This window comes from Chlorocebus sabaeus, chromosome 24 (assembly GCF_047675955.1).
Source record: "Chlorocebus sabaeus isolate Y175 chromosome 24, mChlSab1.0.hap1, whole genome shotgun sequence".
In the NCBI taxonomy this organism is placed as follows: Eukaryota; Metazoa; Chordata; class Mammalia; order Primates; family Cercopithecidae; genus Chlorocebus; species Chlorocebus sabaeus.
The window spans coordinates 28,304,356-28,324,526 of NC_132927.1; the positions used below are offsets into that span (position 1 = coordinate 28,304,356).

Sequence of the window (20,171 nt, forward strand, 5' to 3'; positions counted from 1 at the left end):
CTATGTCTACAAAAAAAATACCAAAATTAGTCGGGTATGGTGGTGCACATCTGTGTGGTCCCAGCTACTCAGGAGGCTGAGGTTGGAGGATTGACTGAGCCCAGGAGGTTGAGGCTGCAGTGAGCTGAGATCATGCCACTGCACTCCAACCTGGGTGACAGTGAGACCTGTCTCAATAAATACATAAGTATCCATGGATCTTTAAACTATACTCAGATCTTAGGGACAATCTTGCCCAGCATTTCTCAAAGGATGCTCTGAAGAACTATGATGATTCTGTGAAAGCAGTACTCAGTGGCCAAATACGTTTGGGAAACGCCACATTCTTATTCTGTAGAATTCCCTCTCAGAGAGTCATCTCAGATATCAGAATATCAAAAGCCCTGAGAAGTCCCATGGTAAATAAACCTGGTCAATGTTCTTGAACCTAAGATTTTGAAAATGATTTGAGCTCTGATTTCCCCATCCGTACTTTTTACCCTGTGTGCCACCTATTGATCTAGTTTGGGACATGCTGGTCTGAGTGACGAGGCAGTGGTACATGCTGGAAATAATATTAAAAAATGGTAGTTACAGGGCTGGATCCATCCTCTTTGTGCTCTGTAGTCCCCTGGGCACAGAGCTTTGTCTGTCGACATCACTGCTCCAACATTTATAAAACGTGGGACGCTCTAGTTTATTGCAGCTTCCACCTTTGACAAGATAGGTATCACAAAATGACCTCGTGATTCAGCAGCCAAAAATTAACAGTAAAGCACCCATGTGAATCCTACCTGATTCAGTTTTTTAAATGTATAAACCATTTGTCAAAAGGTAGAAAGGTGGATATTGGAAAAGGAAAAACAGATTAATTTTAAACTACTTGACTCAGATATAATCATGAAAAATCAAGGAGGTGTGTTATTAACCATTTTAGTTTTTGTATATATTTGGAGTAATATAGAATATTTTTTACATACAATTTTTTTTCACACACAAGTGCTCTTCATACATATTACTAAAGACAGATATTACCCAGGCTATGAAAACTATAGAAACCTGGATTAACCAACTTTTGTTACGTGGTTTTATCAGGCTGTTACAAATCAATTTTAAAAAGACAGGAAACCATTTAAATTTGTTGTTAATTCTCTGAAGTTGTTGAATAGAAGTAAAAATTCAACTTCAACCCCATATTAAATTTGAGCGTTTGGAATCTTAATCCTAAAATTTAGAACTATGAAAAGAAGAACATTCTAAAAAAATGTCTGTGAGACCTGTTTTTTGCTTTGTTTTCTACCTAACTTAATTCTGCCACCCAGTTGAGTATTTCAGGTTTCCTTGGTGGAATGCAGGCTGAGTGCTGAAGGGCTCTAGCCACCTGAGAGTGGCATCTGCCTTCCCGTCACCATGCCAACACCCCTGGCTACAAAAAAAGGGATTTCCCCTTTTTCCAGTCTTCCCTCCCATGTGGGACAGGTGCATGCACCTCTACTCCAGGAAGGACACCATTTGTAATTACAATTGCTTCCTTCCCTCCACTTTTGTGTGAAAGAAGAAAGCTTGAGATGCAATCCTTTGTCTTTTCAAACGTGATTTTTTTTTGGTTTTGTTTTTTGTTTTCTTGCTATTCTTACTGACGTCTTTGTGTGGTGCAGCGGCTGGGATCCCACTGCATCTACATGGCAACCAGGAAATCAGTCATTGAGAGTTGCCATGGTAACCAGGGGGGGAAGGGGAGGAGAAGTCCATTTTATCATGGTAGGCTGTGTCCCTTCCTGGAAGCCTACAGAATTTTTAGACAGAGGTCATTATGAAATCAACAACAACAAACGCCCGTTGGCATCAAGACAGGCCTGTGAACTGGCATCCCCAGGCAAGATGCAGACTGGGAGGGTGGGAGTGAGCATGCAGCCAACCCCACCATGAGGCACAGGGCGTCGCCTTCTCCCCTCAGCACAGATGAGAGGTGACGAATGCCACTTGGTCTCTGCAGCGTCTGTAGAGGGAAGTCTGTAAGCAGGAGTGCCAACCCCAACTGGCAGATTCTCTGACACTTCAAGTCTGCAAAGGAAAGCAGGTAACCGACGTTGTATAAGAAGTGAGCCTCTTGGTTTGGGTGGGGGCACAGCTCTACTTTTATGGTAAGAGGAGCCCTGACTGCGGAAGTGGGCTGAGGCGTGCTGTCCCAAGAAAAACGGAAGTATCTGTTAAGTCTTGTTTCCTGTCACATCCTGGAGCTGAAGGTAGTCACATTTCAAATTTAAAAAAAGAAAGTTATGGGGAGTTAACCAGTGAGATTATCTTTTACAGGCAGGATAATTAGAATCCTCAGTGGTGTAAAATCTTCCACCTATAGGCAGGTTGAGTTTTATCACAGACAAGAGGAGCTCTGGACCCTCAGAAGGCCTTAGCTCCTGGATTTATTTAGTCTGATCTTTGGAGAGCAAATTACCAAGAGTTGATCGCACTTCCAACTAAAATTGAGAATGTGCTCCTTGATTTTAAAATGTCTTCTAATGGCGATATTCTAATAGGCCAGGACATAGTGATGTTACTCTATGAATACAGGTCCGTTTTTTGTTTTTGTTTTTGTTTTTGTTTGTAAAATGAAAAATGACTTCTCATCTTCCTTTTTAACAGTAGGTTATGCTTTTCCTCTTTTGAAGTTGAGATGAACAAATTCTTGATTTCCTCCCCTCTTCCCTCCACACTGCCCCCTCCACTCTCTTGATTCCATCCTAGTAAATAGCTCCACCAGTCACCATTCACTTTGGAGTCTTCCTCCCCCTAACTCTCCTACCCTCACATCCAAGTCAGCAGCAAATTCTTATAGCCCTAGTTTCAAAATAGAGCCTGAATCCAGTCTCTCCCCATCGCCTTTACTATTCGTCATCCTAAGCCAAGCCAACATCATCTTTCTAAATTTCAAAAGGCCCTTCTCATTGTTCTGGTTTCCATTTTGGCTACCTTCATTCTGATCTCACAATGCAAGTCAGATCATGCCATGATCATGTTCAGACCATTTCCCACCCCATGGCTGTACATCACACTCAGAATACAACCATGACCCAGAAAACTCGATTAAGTGTAGCCCTCGACTACTGCCCCATCCTTATACCCTATGTGTGCATTCTGCTCCATCCATGCTGACCCCTCCTTGCTGCTTCTGAACACGCCCAACTTCCGCAGTCTCGGGAGGGTATTGTGCACTTGTTGAAATATTCTTCCCTAGATGTTAGGAGGCCTCCTCTCACTTCCTTCAGGTCTCTGTCTAAATGTCTTCTCCTGCAGGAGGACATTTGTATCAGCCTGGGTATTTTAGGAAATAGAAGGCGCACCATTTTTAGGAGAATGAAGGGAGTGTTTACCGAGATATGTGTGGGGATCAGGAAACCAACAGCAAGATCTGATGCCACATCTAGACTTGAAGGGGCTAGTGTTGTAGGAATGCAGAGAGTTGCAGTCCTGGACACCTGTGGGGCTGCCTAGAAGAAGCTGTGGTTCTTGAGGAAGGAAACCAGGACCAGAGAACAATGCTGAGGAATGGACACACTGACCTCACTTTCTACCCACTGGTCTAACACAGATGGAAATCAGAGACTAAGGGAGTTGGAGTAATGAAGTACTGGGTACTATACAAGTTATCTACTATTGCATAACAAATGATCCCCAAAAAATAGAGGTTTCATACAATATATACTTTTTTTCTCTTATAGTTTCTGTTGGTCAGGAATTTGGGAGCAGCTTATCTTGGTATTTCTGGCCCTCAGTCTCACTTGAGGTTACAGTTAAAATGTCAGTTGTTTGAAGCCTTGTCTGGGGTGGAGGATCCATTTCCAAGGTGGCTTGCTTACATGACTGGCAAGTTGGTGCTGGTTGTTGACAGACCTAAGATCCTCCCCATGTGGACCTCTCCTCAGGGCAGCTTGAGTGACCTCACAACATGGCACCTGGTTTCCCCCACAGCAAATGATCAAGGAGGCCAAGATAGAAGCTACAGGGCCTGTTACAACCTAACCTTGAAAATCACACATTGTCATCTCAGTCACATTCTATTAGTCACACATATCAGTTCTGAGTCAGTGTGGGAAGAGACTATACTAGAGTACGAACAGTAGCAGCCCAGAATAATTAAGGGCCATCTTGGAGAGCAAAGCGAAGAAAAATGGAGAATGAATAGAAAATGGTGAGGGAGGAGATGGCAATCAGAGAATAACCAGCACCCTTCCTTGATCATCCAATTTAAAATGTTGTATGCATTCCTGCTGCTCTGTTCCCCTTCACTGCTTTATTTTTCCTCTCCAAATTTAATGCTACCTAACGTATTTATCTATTAATGATTTTATTTTTGGATTCCCTCACTATCATATAAAATCCATGAGATGAGAAACACTGTTTTGTTTCCTTCTGGCATCTAGTAAACTTCCAATAAATATTTGTATATTCAAATGTATGAATTATACCCAATTTTAGATACAAAGCAAATGGGTTTTTTGTTTGTTTGTTTGTTTGTTTTTGAGACAGGGTTTCACTGTGTTGCCCATGATGGAGTGCAGTGCCATGATCATTGCAACTCATTGCAGCCTCTATCTTTTGGGCTCAGGTGATCCTCCAACTTTAGCCTCCCAAGTAAGTTGGGACTATAGGCAGGTACCACCATGCCTGGCTAATAAAAAGTAAATACTTTTATATGGCCAATTCCAGTAATATCCCCATCCTTTTTAAACTAAAAAGTTGTTCCTCCCAACCCAACTCCATCCCTAAAAAGACTAATTACTAATCATGGAATTGTAACTTTGTTTCTGCGAGTTTTGGAAGCAGCATAGTTGCCTCTTGGTCCTTTCTCTTTCTTTGGCTTCTGTTGTTTTCATTTGGCTGTTCCTTGGAGATTTTTATTTTTGTTTTTTGCACTCCCGCCCCTTAATTTTAGAAGTAAGTTTTCATATTTCTCCCTCTTAAAGTAAGTTGCCTCTTACGTGGCTGTTAAAATTGCCTGTTTATGTGGCTCCCATTTGAGTTCTCTTTGCAGCAATCTTACTTAAAAAATAGCTCTCATGAAAAGAATAAACCCCTCCCTCCTAATCTTCTCCCTTATTCTCTTTCTTCTGTTTATTCCTGAAATCTACCAAATGTACCAGTGAAAATTTCTTGTCTTCTGTGGCACATATGAGGCTAAAAACATTGCTGACCTATGGTTACTGATGGTCGGAGGAAAAGAACAGATTACAAGCAGAAAAACCTTTCTTCTGGGCACTGCGGAACATGTAGAGTCCATTGTATTAGGCTGTTCTTGCATTGCTATAAAGAAATATCTGAGACTGGATAATGTATAAAGAAAAGAAGTTTAATTGGCTCACCATTCTGCAGGCTGAACAGGAAGCATGGTGCTGACATCTGCTCAGCTTCTGGGGAGGCCTGAGGAAGCTTACAATCATGGCAGAAGGTGAAGAGGGTTCAGGCACATCACACGACAAAAGCAGAAACAAGAGATAGAGAGTGGGAGCGGGGTGCCACCTATTTTTAAGTCATCAGATCTCCTGTGAACTCAGAGTGAGAGCTCACTTATCACCAAGGGAATGGCCCAAGCCGTTCATGAGGGATCCACCCCCACGACCCAGATACCTCCCACCAGGCCCCACCTCCAACACTAGGAATTACAGTTCAACATGAGATTTGGGTGGGGACAAATATGCTAAGTATATCAACTGCATATGCAATGCCAACCCACCGTGGAGCTTATGTACACAATGTTATCCCAATCAATTGATTATAAGAAGAAGAAGGCAGCCTCAGGAACATTTGCACCCAAATCTAGAGAGGGTGGAAGGATGATTTCTGTCCTCCATTGGCCCTAGAAACCGATGATAAATTAACACCTTTCCAGATACCAAGTGGGAGAAACCAGCCCCTTAGGTTATAAAGCAGGTTCCCTTGGAGCAGGGGAGATAATCTGGTTGTCAAAATACATAACTTGGCTCCCCATATGCATACTCATCATTCTACACAAAATCTACACAGGAGTCTTCATCATAAACCCTTTGATCATAAGATGCCCTTCATATCACCATCAGCTTTTGACCCAATGGTACTAGAGCAGCAGTTTTGACCCTCATACTAAGAGTACATACTAACCTCATCATTTACTTATATCATAAATGGGAATAGTGAGTTTCCATTGTTCTTGTGGAGTTCATTTACTCATTTCACAAAGATTTAGTGAGCACTTACTGTGTATCAGGCACCATCAAGACCCTGCCTAATCAAGCACACAGTTGTTGTCTTCCTACAGACTTAAGGGTAGAAAGATGTTTTTATTTTCCCATCTGATGATTGTCATAGATGGTGAGTCTTTGAAGAGTTTCCTTAGACTGTTATTCCATAGTAAAATGGGAGTCTGTCTCACTAATAAATAGATTAAGCAAATATATCCATTCTGAACACTTTAATTTATTCCTTAAAACCTTATCTTTTTTCTGGTGGTGCCTTCTCAGCTGTGGGGCATAAACAACTTTTTTCTCTCTTGTCTATGTTATTTGTGGTTATTGCTGTCATGTCTTTCAGATATAAAAGCATTGATATATGTAATCCTTAAATAAGGGTGCCTGTAATGTCATTTTTCCACTTTTATATCAACTCTGCACCAAGTGTGTTGACAGGATTTTGGCAGGATTTACTTAAGTCATATTATGCTGTTAATTTTCAGTTTATGCAAATCTACTTTCTAGATGTAAAAATTTAGCAGTGAGGGATGTACATAAATATTTTAATAGTAAATAAATGACTTGGCTGTGGTCTGGGTAAATTTCAATATTCTGAACTAGGAAGGAATCAATGACCATAATTGATCTTGAACATGTAACTTACTCTTTTCTTTGGAAAATAAAATCATAAACAATAAGGTATAATGAACAAACTTGCGATACTAACAGATACTATAGGACTTTGTTAATATTTTAAAAATAAAAACAGCCCTACAGAAATTTGACTTATCTCCCTCCTCCTAAAATGAATATCTGGACCTTACTTGTCATGCTCTTGCCTTTAGTCATATATGCAAATAAGATTTATTGCACACCTACTGTGTCCTATGCACTGAGCACTGTACAAGGCACTAGAGATACAAGACTGAGTAAGACATTACCTGTAAATTCTAGGATTTCACATGTGGTTGAAGATAGAGGTAAACATGCAATGATAATACAATGTGATAAGAGCTATAACCAGGATAAAGAAGTGGTAATTTGTCGGGGCAAGGGAGGGGAGTTATAAAACTGCACAAAAATAGTAATTTGCTAAGGAATCTTAATTATAGATTATTTTTGCCAAGTCAATAATTTGAGACTTCCAATTTTACTCTATACTACATAATTCTTCTCTGTTGAAATTTCCCTGTGTAATCATACAAGTAATACTTAAAGGATGCTGAATAACTTCTTACTAAAGTAATGGAAATCATTTTAGCAACATTTCATGAGCAGTGTTTTGCATTACTGCAAATGCACCTTCAGAGTTCACAGATTTGCCGGAAGAGTAATCAATTGACAACACTTTGCTTCATAAGAGTTTTCTACATATAGTGGGATTTACTATCATCTGAGTAAAGACAGATTTTTTTTTTCCTGCTGGTTTAATGTTATTACTTGGTCGGTAACTTCACGGTCTTTCCTTTTTCAAAATCACTATCACATTTACCCCCTTGTTACTCTTCTCATTTTTTGATTTCTGGAGACATTTTTGGTAATATTTTAAGCAGTCTTAGTAGTTATTCACTCATTCTCTTAGATTTTTAGCTGATTTTATAAAATGTTCTGGTATTTTCAAAATGGTCAGTAGTGGTCATAACTTTCTTCCACAGGATCTAATTGTTTATATTCAGTTAAAGTTAACAAACAAATACTGAGTGCATGCAATGTGCCAAGTGCTGTGCGAGGTGGGTGCTGAAGATGCAGAGATGTGAGACCCAGCCCTTGCCCTCAGGGAGTGGCAGGTCTAGTGATCCCACTCTAATGGACTCTGATGGAAGGGACACATTCACAAGCCATAGTTCCCTCCACTGCTGTGGTTCTGTTCGTGAAATTCTGTCATAGAAAATTCAAAATGAGAACCTGAAAACTTAGGTACAGAATAGAGGCAGGGGAGCCAAGGAAGGTCACAAGTAAATTTATGAAAACCCCTTCCAGTAGAGAAATCAACAAAGACACAAACTAAAATGCCTTCAAACAGCTCCTTTAATTCCCTATCCTCTCTTGCCAACCTATTTACTGACAAAATAGATCACGCTGTCTAGTCTACATTTTTGGCACAGAAAAACTAAGTCTTGCCTTTCTGCCTTGCCTATAAATTATTGGAGTTATTATTGTATAGCTTTTCTTTCAAGATACTTCAAAATGATTTACATGTGTGATATTAATCTTGCAGATTTGTATCCTTTAATTCTGACATTCCTTTTAAAGGGCTATTTTTCCAAGGCTTTGTGGGTGCACAGTGTTCTCTAACCTCTGTCACACTTCACTGCAGACTCCCTCTTCTTGATCTTGTTGCTTGTTTCCTGTTGTCCCTGAATTTCTTTTTCTTCTTTTTTTTGGGGGGGGGGACAGAATCTCGCTCTCTTGCCCAGGCTGGAGTGCAGTGGCACTATCTTGGCTCACTGCAACCTCTGCCTCCCAGGCTCAAGTGATTCTCCTGCCCCAGCCTCCTGAGTAGGCGTGCACCACCATGCCTGGCTAATTTTTGTATTTTTGGTAGAGATGGGGTTTCACCATGTTGGCCAGGCTGGTCTCAAACTCCTGACCTCAGGTGATCCGCCTGCCTTGGCCTCCCAAAGTGCTGGGATTACAATGAGCCACCATGCCCGTCCTGTCCCTGAATATCTATATTGATCTTCAGGGACTTTTTGGAAGCAACAAGTTTTACTTCGCAGATTCACTGTTTCCGTTTTTATGGTAGTAACACATTTGGTTTAAATTATTTCACCTGACCCCAATCAATAGCCCAGCTCCAACTTTTGCTGGGGTTTGGAACAGTTTCTGCTTATGGGAAGACCAGAACTTCAGAAACATATAAGGCAGCCCTGGTTTGGGGAGTGTGGAGCCCTTGTTCCTAGTAGCCTGGTCAAACTCTCTCTGGGCACAACCATTTGTATCCACAGCAAGGCCTCCATGACTCTTTTAAAAATTTTATTTGTTTTTATTTATTTTTTTTTTAGGTGGAGCCTTGCTTTGTTGCCCAGGTTGGAGTACAGTGGCGCTATCTCGGCTCACGGCCGGGTTGCAAGCGATTTTTCTGCCTGAGCCTCCTGAGTAGCTGGGATTACAGGCACCTGCCACCACACCTGGCTAATTTTTGTACTTTTAGTAAAAAATGGGGTTTTGCCATGTTGGCCAGGCTGGTCTTGAACTCCTGAACTCAAGTGATCCTCCTGCAATCCCAAGGTGCTGGGATTACAGGCATGAGCCACCGCACCAGGCCAGCCATGGCTCTTTCTTACCTACTTCCAACTCTACTTCTGCCTCCCTCCTGTCTTTTGCCTTCTCCCTGCCTGTGTCCCTCTGTGCTACTGTCCTCTTCAGTAAGACTTCAGGCTTCATGGTTAGCCCTCCTCCAGACCCCTTCTTCAACTTCCATCTACTCTTGGCCTCCTTACCCATCCCCTTCCTCTCCTCATCAACATTTGTGCTTGTTTTCTTGTGAGGGGTTAGGAAAGCGAGCATCTTTAACTCATTCATCACCGATAGCCTCCCCAGGAGTGTATGTATATATTCAACACACACATGTATTATGTGTGTGACATTTCAGGCAATATCAGAGAAGGATCTGGGGGGCTTCACACTACTGGCTGTGCCCAGAGCAAAAGGAGAGAACTCATGGTTCCAACACATTTCTCTCTGATGAAAGAGTTGGCTATTACTCTTCATGTCCCTTGTCCCAGTAGCTTTCATGCTGGGCTGTGAGACAGAGACTGACATTTTTCATTAGTGAAGGCCAGCCACTCTCTCTCCAGAAAGATTAGTTCTACCCACCCACCCCCTGACTCTCTTCAAGCCAAATATGATTCAGTCTTCTTGGCTCCCAACAGCTGGGCTTAGGCTCAGATGTCTGGGGGTAGGGAATGATCCTGTGACACACAGATCAGATCATGATTATACCTTTTTGAAGAACTCTTTAAAGAGGCTTCTGTTCCCTTTAGCTGATCCAAGAAATGCCTGGAATTCTAGCTTTTCTGTGATAAAATAACAGCTCAGTAATTTACTTATTCTTGATTACTATTCAGCTGAACAATTAAGTAAGCCATTAAATGTACCATCAATGTAAAAGAGTGGACAAGATTTATGACTACATAGATTTACCTTTTTGTTCCCATTTACTCTTCCTTCTTCCCTGCAGCCCACACATGCACTCAAGGGGTGGCTTTGCTGGCACAGCTGATGGCTCCTTTCTGATAGGCTCCTTTCTGATTGGAAACAGAGAGAGAGAGAGAGAGAGAGAGAGAGAGAGAGAGAGAGAGAGAGAGACCGACTGACCTACCTACCTACCAAAGCTGAGACAGGGAAGAAAAAATAGGGTGGGCTCTGCCACAGAAGGCAAGTCAATCAAAAAATAACGAGGCCGGGTGTGGTGGCTCATGCCTGTAATGCCAGCACTTTGGGAGGCTGAGGCAGGTGGATCACCTGATGTCAGGAGTTCGAGACCAACCTGGGCAACATAGCAAAATGCCATCTCTACAAAAAATACAAAAATTAGCTGGGCATGGTGGCGCACACCTGTAATCCCAGCTACTCGGGAAGCTGAGGCAGAAGAATCCCTTGAACCTGGGAGGTGGAGTTTGCAGTGAGCTGAGATTGTGCCACTGCACTCCACCCTGGGTGACACAGCAAGACTGTCTCAAAAAAATAAAAAAATAAAGAACTAGTTGGGCATAGCGGGGGAGGAGAGAGAAGGAGGTGTACAGCATTGCAGAGAGATTAGGGAGTTTGGGGATTTGGCATATGAGATGCTCTGGGACAGTTGGGATGTGGCAAAGATTTGAGAGTGCAGAAGGGGATGTGAGAAGTGTTTTTAGCTTATTCATCAGTCTCTTTAAAGTTCCTACAGAGATACAAATAAAGAATAGCTTTCTTTTTAATATTTATTTTCTTTATTGATGTTGTTGTTCAAGGTGGAGTCTTGCTCTGTTGCCCAGGTAGAGTGCAATGGCAAAATCTTGGCTTACTGCAACCTCTGCCTCCCGGGTTCAAGTGATTCTCCTGCCTCAGCCTCCTGAGTAGCTGGGACTACAGGTGTGCACCACTACACCCAGCTCATTTTTGTATTTTTAGTAGAGATGGGGTTTCACCGTGTTGGCCAGGCTGGTCTCGAACTCCTGACCTAGTGATCTGCCTGCCTCCGTCTCCCAAATTGCTGGGATTACAGGCATGAGCCACTGAGCCCAGACTTAATATTTATTTTCTAATTACTTTTTTGTTGCCAGATTATGCTTCTTTATAAGAAGTTCAATGCAGAAATGGAACTAGGAGTTGTCCTAGAATTTTTTAGGCTTGCCCATATAACAAATATTAAGAATTTGTTGTGCATGTGCCATGGATTTCTATAGAAAATTTGCAAAATAAATATATATATAGAGAGAGGAATTATTGTTTCTTACCCCATGACCAACTTCTCGTTTTTGAGACTTCCTTTTTCTCCCCTCACTCAAAGGAATGGAATTTTTGCCAATGATGCCTTTTCATTATACAAACATCTGTTGACTACCTACTGTGTGACAAGCAAACGTGGACTTAACCTTAACGGACCCAAATGCTGAGGGGTGAGATGCACATCTAACAAAACATGAAAATAACGTCCTTAGTGCTGAAATGGAAGTAGAGGCAAGGCATCAGTCGCACTTACAGAAAAGGAAGCACCTGCTTAGTTTCCACGGTCAGGGAAGGCTTCTGAGAAAAGCTGAGTCCTAAAGGATAAGTAGGGGTTTACTAGTAGGCAAAATAGAGGAAGGGATAGGGCATTTCTGGCGACAGAAATAGCATGTGCCAAGATGCAGGGAGAAAACAGCACAGCCCCTTCAGGAACCTGCTGTGAAGGTTGTAGCATCTAAGGCTGCAACAGGCACTAAGGGAGAATGTGGACAGGTGACATCACAGAAGGCTTTGTATGCCATGCAGAGGAATTAAGGCATACATCCTGTAAGCAACCCGGAGGGGAGATACTGAAGTATTATAGTAGGAAAGTGATTTGATCAACTCTCCATCTCAGCGATGTACTTCTGGTGGGGATGGCTTTGAAGAGAGACTGGAGGTCGGAGGACAAAGTAAAAGTATTGTAATTGCACAGAAAAAAACAAAGCATTTGTGAAATAAGACAATGGCAAGAGGAAGAGAGAGGAGGAGTTTGGGCAAGGAGATAGTTTGGTGGTGAGAATGAAAGGATGAAGAACTTTAAGTCAGATTGGGATAACAAAGATAAAAGATTTGGTGGTTATTCTTATATTCCTGATGTGGGCAAATGGTTTGTATTCCTCATTAAATGAAATGGAGAATATAGAAAGAGGAACAGGCTTTGGATGAAGGTATAGTATATAATCTGGGGATTATTAAACATAAGAACTCCAAGGAACATCCAGCTAGAAAGCTCAATAACATAGAAGAGACATCAGGCCAAAATTATGTCCTCTTCATTACCCAACCTCCGCTGCCAGTAGATGTAAGAAATACAAAGTTAATGCCTGCAAATACGGCCATGCATGAGTGTTAGAGTATTTTACAGACTTTTGTTTTACCCAGTGATAAAATGTACTGGGATAGGCTCATGGTTAGCAATTGATGCATAAACTATTAATGGTGAGATGTCATTTTCCTAAGAAATTAACACTTTGCAAACTTGGTATGCAAACTTGTGTTAAGAGCTCTAAACTGGATTAATCTATCCTGGCCAAGCTATACCCCCACACTTTACTTTTCTCTCCTGAAAAAGAGGCTGTTAGGATCAGTTGAAAAGCAATGAGGTATTAATGAGAGAGAGATCTTAAAATCTAGTTTTTAGCACTGTATAGAGTTTTGTTGGCACCTCGTAACACTGGCAATTAACCTACTCTGAGTTTTATAAGGGCCAGAGATGGAAGAACTGATTAGAAGGCAGCAGGCAAAATTCCTAGAGATTTTATTGTTTGAAAGAGGTTTTACTATATAGGCTTAAATATAAATACCAGCCACTCTCTGATGGTTGAGAGAGAGAGAGAGTGAGTTAGAAACAAAAAGACACAAAAAATTACTGTATTTGAATCTAGAGTTAATGCCAGAACCTACTGGTCTAAAATTAACCATAGTCTTGTTTCCAACCATTAATAACATGCTTCTCATTTTTCTTAGGCTTGGCATCATGCATATTTAAATTTACATTTAAAAGCTCCTGGTAACCTTTGGCACCAGGGTTCCTGGTGTGGAGGTAACTCACATGTTGGTGGATTCATGCCCAATCCTCTCACTACTGCAATTCTATTTGCTGGTGGATCGAAGGTAGTTGCGCATTTTCAATCTTAAATCAATCCATTTTGTAGCTTTCAGGTGTGAGTGAGTTGACATCAGGGTCCTTTTTGATAGAAGATTTCCTTGAAAAAATAAGCAAACTCTGTTCATGGAACATCAAATTGAAACAAAGGGTGTTTTGGGACTGTCTCAGAATATTTCACAGAAATTAAATTCTGTACCTTCTAGGTTAATGTGCTATGGTCCCCACGGTGTGTTTGGAAGGCTCACCTGGTGAGTTATTCTCCATCAGTCCTAGATTTCTAACATTTCCTGTTAGTTTACTTGCCGAAGGATTAAGGCAAGACTGGATTAAAAAGGAGGAGTTGGGGAATTAACTGTTGCCTGGCAAGATTAGCTTTCCAGGCACTGATTCCTGAGAAGAGGTGATTTTTTGTTGTTGTTTTTAACTCCATAGTGTTGCCTGGACACTAGAACAGGATTCCCCTTCCCCCATCTCATGTTTAATCTGTAGCTTCCCCAAAGTACCTTGTGTTAGTACTGGGGGGAGAATGACTCACACGTTGAATAAATTGTTATTAAGGCATCCGGGTTCAGTTGCGAACATACTAATAGTGAGGAATCGGAAAACCAAGTACTGGTGAGAGTTTGGCTGCTGACTGCCGAAGTCACTTACTGAATGTGAGGCCCAATGTCCTCTAAAAATAATAAGAGTTATTATGTGCCGAATACTTCCTATGTCCCCAGAACTATCATTAGCATTTTGTATACCATCTCATTTAATCCTGAGATTTCCACTGTAGAGCATGACTATCATCAACTACATTTTGCAGATGAGGAAACTGAGGCACTTAGACGTTAAATAATTTGCCCAAGTTCATACAGTCAGTAATGGCAACTTGGATTGAAATTCTGGCAGACAGCTTGCAGTCTCTACCCTTGTGTGTTCCACGATATTACCTCCTAAAATGAAGGGAAGGGACTGGAGGATCGCGAGGGTCCTTTCAGCCCTGCTAGTGTGTGTGGGATGGGAAGAGGGATATTCAGTTTCTCTGTTGGGAATGTGCAGCATTCAGCACCACCTCATTCCTTCCCATCTATGAGAATCTTTTGGAAATAGTCCTCACTGTTAGGCCTATAGGTAGCATCGCCAAACTTGGTTTAGTTCCCGTGCCCCATAAGAATACTTATCAGGCCATTCTTTTCTGAGCATGTGGGTTAAGTAAGATCTCAGTGGTAGTGGGACCTTGGAGAAATGAAGCATCTGAAATGTTGGCCACTGAGAAAAATGCTGCAGTGAGAAGCTGCAAGCTGCAAGCTCCCAGCTAACTGACTTGATGGGGACCACAGTAAATCAGGAGGAACAGTGGAGGCTGGTGTGGGATCTTGGGGGCCAGAACCTGACCAGGGGATGTTGACCCAAAAAACCAGCAGCAGCAGTAGCAACAACAACAGCAAGAACAACAATAGCTACAAGCCAAGTTCAGGCTAAAAAAGCAGGCAATGTGCCAGGAAGGGGGCCGACTGAGCAGTGTGTGGAAGCTGTCGCGGAGGTGACGGTGGGGCCATGAGAAAAGGGGAAGGAAGGAACAGACAGCACCAGAGGGACTTGAACAAAGGGAGAAGGGGGATTAAAGTCAAATCACTGTCAGCAGCCCAGGAGCAGACAAAACCACCAGAGTAAGCCCTGAAATGGAAATGAGAGGGAAAAGAAGCAAGCCGCTAACAGCTACCAAGAAGAGGAGGAAGTGGGAGATGCGCTGCTTCCTGTAGAAAGAACGTTGATTGAAGACAAAGCTGGGTGGGGACTAGTCCCTGGGCTGCAGCCGCTGCTACACATACTCACAACGCTGCCGCCGCGCTCCGTGGGCAACTCCTACTACTGCTGGGCTGGGCTGGGCTGGGCTGCGCCGGAGCTCGCCTGCACAGATCAGCTCCGGAGACAGGGGAAAACCACACTCCTCTGACCAAGCCTCGGGAGCTAAGGTAAAGGAAACGTTTTCCATGTTGCTCGTTTTTAATTGAGAAAAATGACCGTCGCCTGTGGTTTTAAGGTCCGATTTCTAAGGGATGATAGAGACATCGCTTCAGGACTAGGGGAAATGATTAGATTCTTTTGGAAGGGTCTTTGAGAACGACCACATTTATCACACATTTGATTAAAAAAAAACCTCATCATCAGTGCTTAGATTTGATGACTCGACAGGGCAACATGCTAAATACAAGAAGCTGTTTGTATAGTTCTCTCGGAAGAAAACCAGGGCTGAGTCGAAATCCATCTGGGGCTGTGAAGCCGTGGTCTGGTCATCGGAGCCTTGCAGTTCCCTTGTTTTAGGGGAGTAAGTGGTGTAAAATATTAATTGCATTCTCTTTCTTACACATTGCACTGGGATGTCTTCTGATTTGCAAAAATAATGGCTGTGATTTCGCTTTTGGGGGAGTTAAATTCTTTTGTACTTAGATTTTGCCAACAAAGGCTCGAATTGCGTATGTGAGGGGCAGTATTTACCATTAAAAAAAAACAGTGTCTTCCTCCCTTAGCTTGTGCAGCTGCTTTCAGGATAACCTCAGGCACAGCTATCATTTGCCAGTAGGTCTTATCCTAAAGTTGCATCCTTGTTCAAAGGAGTGTGGCGGGTTTAAGGCCAGTAACTTGTCCAGAATCAGATACTAGTATATGTATGAATTTTATGTTTATATGTGTTTTCTTCATCTCTAGGTCAAGGTGCATGTTAGCCTCGGTGAGGGACAAAATAAAAAAGTGCAGCTGGGTTCTTTCCTTACACAAATATGCTGTAGATAGACGGAAGTAGTAAAACCAGAACATGATTTTTATTCTTTGATTTTCTTGAGCCAAGAATGTTCTTAATGAGAGCTTGGGTCTATGGCTTGTTCATATTTATGAATGATATGTAAAAGTACACTAAATAGGTCTGGCAGATGAGAACTGAGATTGTGAGATTCCTCTGATAGGATATATAGGAGAGTTTAATAACCTAGTGTAGCACGATTTAAAGAATTAAGCTATTTTTTAAATCTTCAACAGAAAGTACAATTAAGCAGTAAGTAGTCATGGATAAAAGGGTTTTTTTCTAGAGTTTCTATAATGAAAGGAGATAATTTTTCAAAAGAAAGAGAAAAAACTGCTTATATTGGAGTAAAAATAACAAAAATGTCAATATTTTGACACTCACAAATTCTTGAAACATAGGTTCTTAAATACCAAATATGCCAGTTGAGAGGATATGTATGTATGTACCTCCTCGTTTATCATCATTCTCACTTGTGAAGAGCTATAGGGCTGTTTTTAATGCTGTCTTTATGAAATCGATATGGCTTCTCAAAATCTGTGGAGTAGCAGCACATTTTGAGAGATGGGAAGCTTTTATAGCTACTAAAGAAAAAAAAAATGTCTATTTCTCGGAGGTTTTTTGCTCATTAAAGTAAACCTGCCCCATGCCTAAGAGACAAAGTACTGCTGGTATTGAAACCATGGAACTCCTTGAAGGATTTACTGAATTTAATCAAACTTGTGGGCAAAACAAGTCGTGACATGGATTTTGCAGTTCGGCTTCCTATTTGCATCCTAAAGGGAAATATGTAAAGATCATCTTAGAGAGGAGACCTAGGGTAGATCTTAGATCCAGAATGACCCAGTGGAGTTCTAGAATCAAGCTGTACATCATGAAATGAAGTAAAAAGTTGGCAACCTGAGCTGCATGGATGAGGACAGGCTTACCCTTTGGTACTTACTCCTCTGCAGGCTGTATTCACTAGATAATGCCAACACCCTGCTTTGTTTGGGGAGGCACAGACAATCTGCATTACTCTTCTGTGTGTGTTTCACACATGAGTAAGAAAATGAAACCTTGCCCGACGGGCATAGTAGAGTCAAGAGGGCCCTGCTATCTTTCTGAAAACAACTAAGAGGTGCCTATTTTCTGCACAGCACAAAACATTTCTTAATTGTTAAATTCCAGCTTGAAGCAGAACATTAGTGAGTAACAGCAGATCAGTAACTATGATGGTAGAATGTTTAGGAAAAAGATGAATATGCTTCTATGCTGTAAAATGAAACTATTTCCACTTATTCTGGCCATATGGAATATTGAAAGACATAATGATTTTTCTTGGGGTATTCACTGGCTGTTGAGGAGTAGACCAACACTGAAATTTTAATTGTACTATTTTTTTTTCCTGCCATATGGCCAATGGCTGAATGGAAACATGACTCCATTATTTCATGGCCAGCCTTGGGCCTCATATGGTGGGCACGTAGTGAATGTGTTTGGTTGACTGACTTTGTTTAGCCTGCTTCAGAAAGCAAGCCCAACTTTTAAGTCTAAAAGCTGTATAGTCAAAGTAGAAAGCCTGTTCATAAAAGACTCCTGTGGGTAGGAGAAAACACTGTGGAGTGAAAAGAACACAGGCTTTGGAGCCAGACAGATCTGCCTTTGAAACCTATCACTGGTTCTTACTACTTAACTTGGTACATTAACTTAGGAACCTCAGTTTCCTCATTGTAAAGAAGGGCTAGTAATACCTAATCAAAGTTTTTCTTTTGTTTTTGCTTTTGTGTGTGGATCAGTGAGTGCTTTCTACATAGAAGATACTCAGATGTTATTTTTTCTTCCTTGGTGACATAAGGAAAAGTTAGCATATTCTTGGCCTTTACCACTGCCTCACAGGTTTAGGGAGACTTTTTTTATAGTGATAAAATATACATAACGTAACATTTCCCATTTTAACTATTTTTTTAAGTATGCAGTTCTGTGGTAGCGAGTATATTGATGTGCTCTCATCACCACCGTCCATCCACAGAACTGTTTTTATCTTGCAAAACTGAAATTCTATACCCCTTTATCAATACCTGCTCTTTCCCTCCTTAGCTCCTGGAAACCCCCATTTTACTTCTGTCTCTATGAATTTGACCAAGTATCCCATATAAGTAGAATCATACAACATTTGTCCTTTTGTGACTGGCTTAATACACTTAGCATAATGTCTTTGAGATTGATCCATGTTGTAGCATGTGCTAGAATTTTCTTCCTCTTTAAGGCTGAATAATATTCCATTGAATGTATAGACAATACTTTGTTTACTCTCTTTTGATGGCCCCAGGGCCACATTTTGGCTATTGTAAATAATACTGCTATGAACACGGGTGTACAAATATCTGTTAGAATCTCTGCTTTTACTTCTTTTGGGAACCCAGAAGTGAACTTGATGGGACATAGTAATTATATATTTAATTTTTTGAGGAACTGCCATACCGTTATAGCAGCTGCACTATTTTACATTCCCACCAGCAATGAACAAGGATTCCATTTTCTTCACATTCTCATCAATATTTATTTTGTTTTTTATTTATGTTTTTGATAATAGCCATTATCAAAGAGGTATGAAGCGGTATCTCTTTGTGGTTTTGATTAGCATTTCCCTAATCATTAGTGATGCTGAGCATCTTTTCTTGTGCTTATTGGCCATTTGTACATCTTCTTAGAAAAATGTCTATTCATATTCCTTGCTGATGTTTTTCCCCAGAAATACTGTGTTGAGAATCTTTGCCAATTTTTAGTCAGATTTTCAAGGAGACATTTTCAAATGGTGGGATCTTTTAACTTAATGTGTCATTAGATCATAATCATAATCTTTGTATTTAACATCCTTTATACAACAGTATTATCCCTGCCCAAATAAAATACTTCTCTCAAAAGTAACATTTGAAATCAAAAGGAGAGGGTAAAAAAATGTGCATAGTTTCTGCTAGTTGGTGATGTCCAGAACCTGATAGTGAAATTCAAACCTTTATTGTAGACAGTCACACCAGTGATTCTGCTGGTCAAGTCTTAGACCAGGCTGCCACTACAGAGGCACTGGAGAACTGTTTCTTCAGTGCTTTTCTGGTCTCCTCTCATTCAGCAGAGAAAAATGCTCAATAGGTACATGGTCAGAAAGGGAGGGGAGAAATTAAAGTACTAAATTGCTCTCAAATCCTTTATAATGGGGAGCATTAACTTGTGGGGAGGGGCTATGGTAGTTAAACAATACAATGGGTTTCTGAGACAACAAGTTTCTACTAATGAAATGTGATTCTAACCAAAATTTCACTTTTGAAAATAATGAATCCTCTGTTTCCTTTTCCATGACAGATTTTACTCCTTATCCTTAAACTGGTGAGGCAGTGTATGGTGAGGCTGAGGAGAGTTGGGCAGAACAATTAGCAGGGACCCTACTGAATAGCAACAATATCTGAGCTTTATGGTGTGGGGGCAGATATTGACCTTACATGGTTTGAAGAGCTCCTGAATAATTAATGTTAACTTTCTGTAATGCACTTTGTCCATGTGCTGGGGGTCGGGGTGGGGGGAAGTTTGCAAATAATGACCCCTAATTTTATTTAATGTGCACATCTATTCATTCTACAATTACTGGGAGAACCCAGGTACCTGGCTTTACTAGATCTGGCGGGGAGAGGAGAGTTGCAGAGCTGTGTTAAGATTTAGTCTCCACCCTCCCACCCTCACCCCCAAGATGATGACTATGTTAATTAGCCTGATTTGATCATCACAATGTATACGTGTCTCAAAACATCACATTGTACCCCATAAATATACACAATTATTATTTTTCAATTAAAAATATAATGCAAATTTTATGAAGGACTTAGTCCCTGGCCTAGGACATGCTAGAATGGTAGAGCTAAAAATG

General features: G+C 41.1%; 1 protein-coding gene across 4 annotated transcripts in view; it reads left to right on the forward strand.

Moving 5' to 3' along the window:
* The first annotated feature begins 1,834 nt into the window (after positions 1 to 1,834).
* GNG2 (G protein subunit gamma 2) overlaps positions 1,835 to 20,171 on the forward strand; it is a 128,429-nt gene continuing 110,092 nt past the window's right edge. Inside the window, exon 1 of one of the 4 annotated variants that reach the window (XM_007986686.3) lies at positions 1,835 to 2,059. The gene's annotated coding sequence lies outside the window, so the exon portion shown is untranslated. Of the gene's footprint in view, positions 2,060 to 15,039; positions 15,447 to 20,171 lie in introns of those variants that run through there. The other 3 variants (XM_007986688.3, XM_007986689.3, XM_007986685.3) reach the window with 3 other exon arrangements.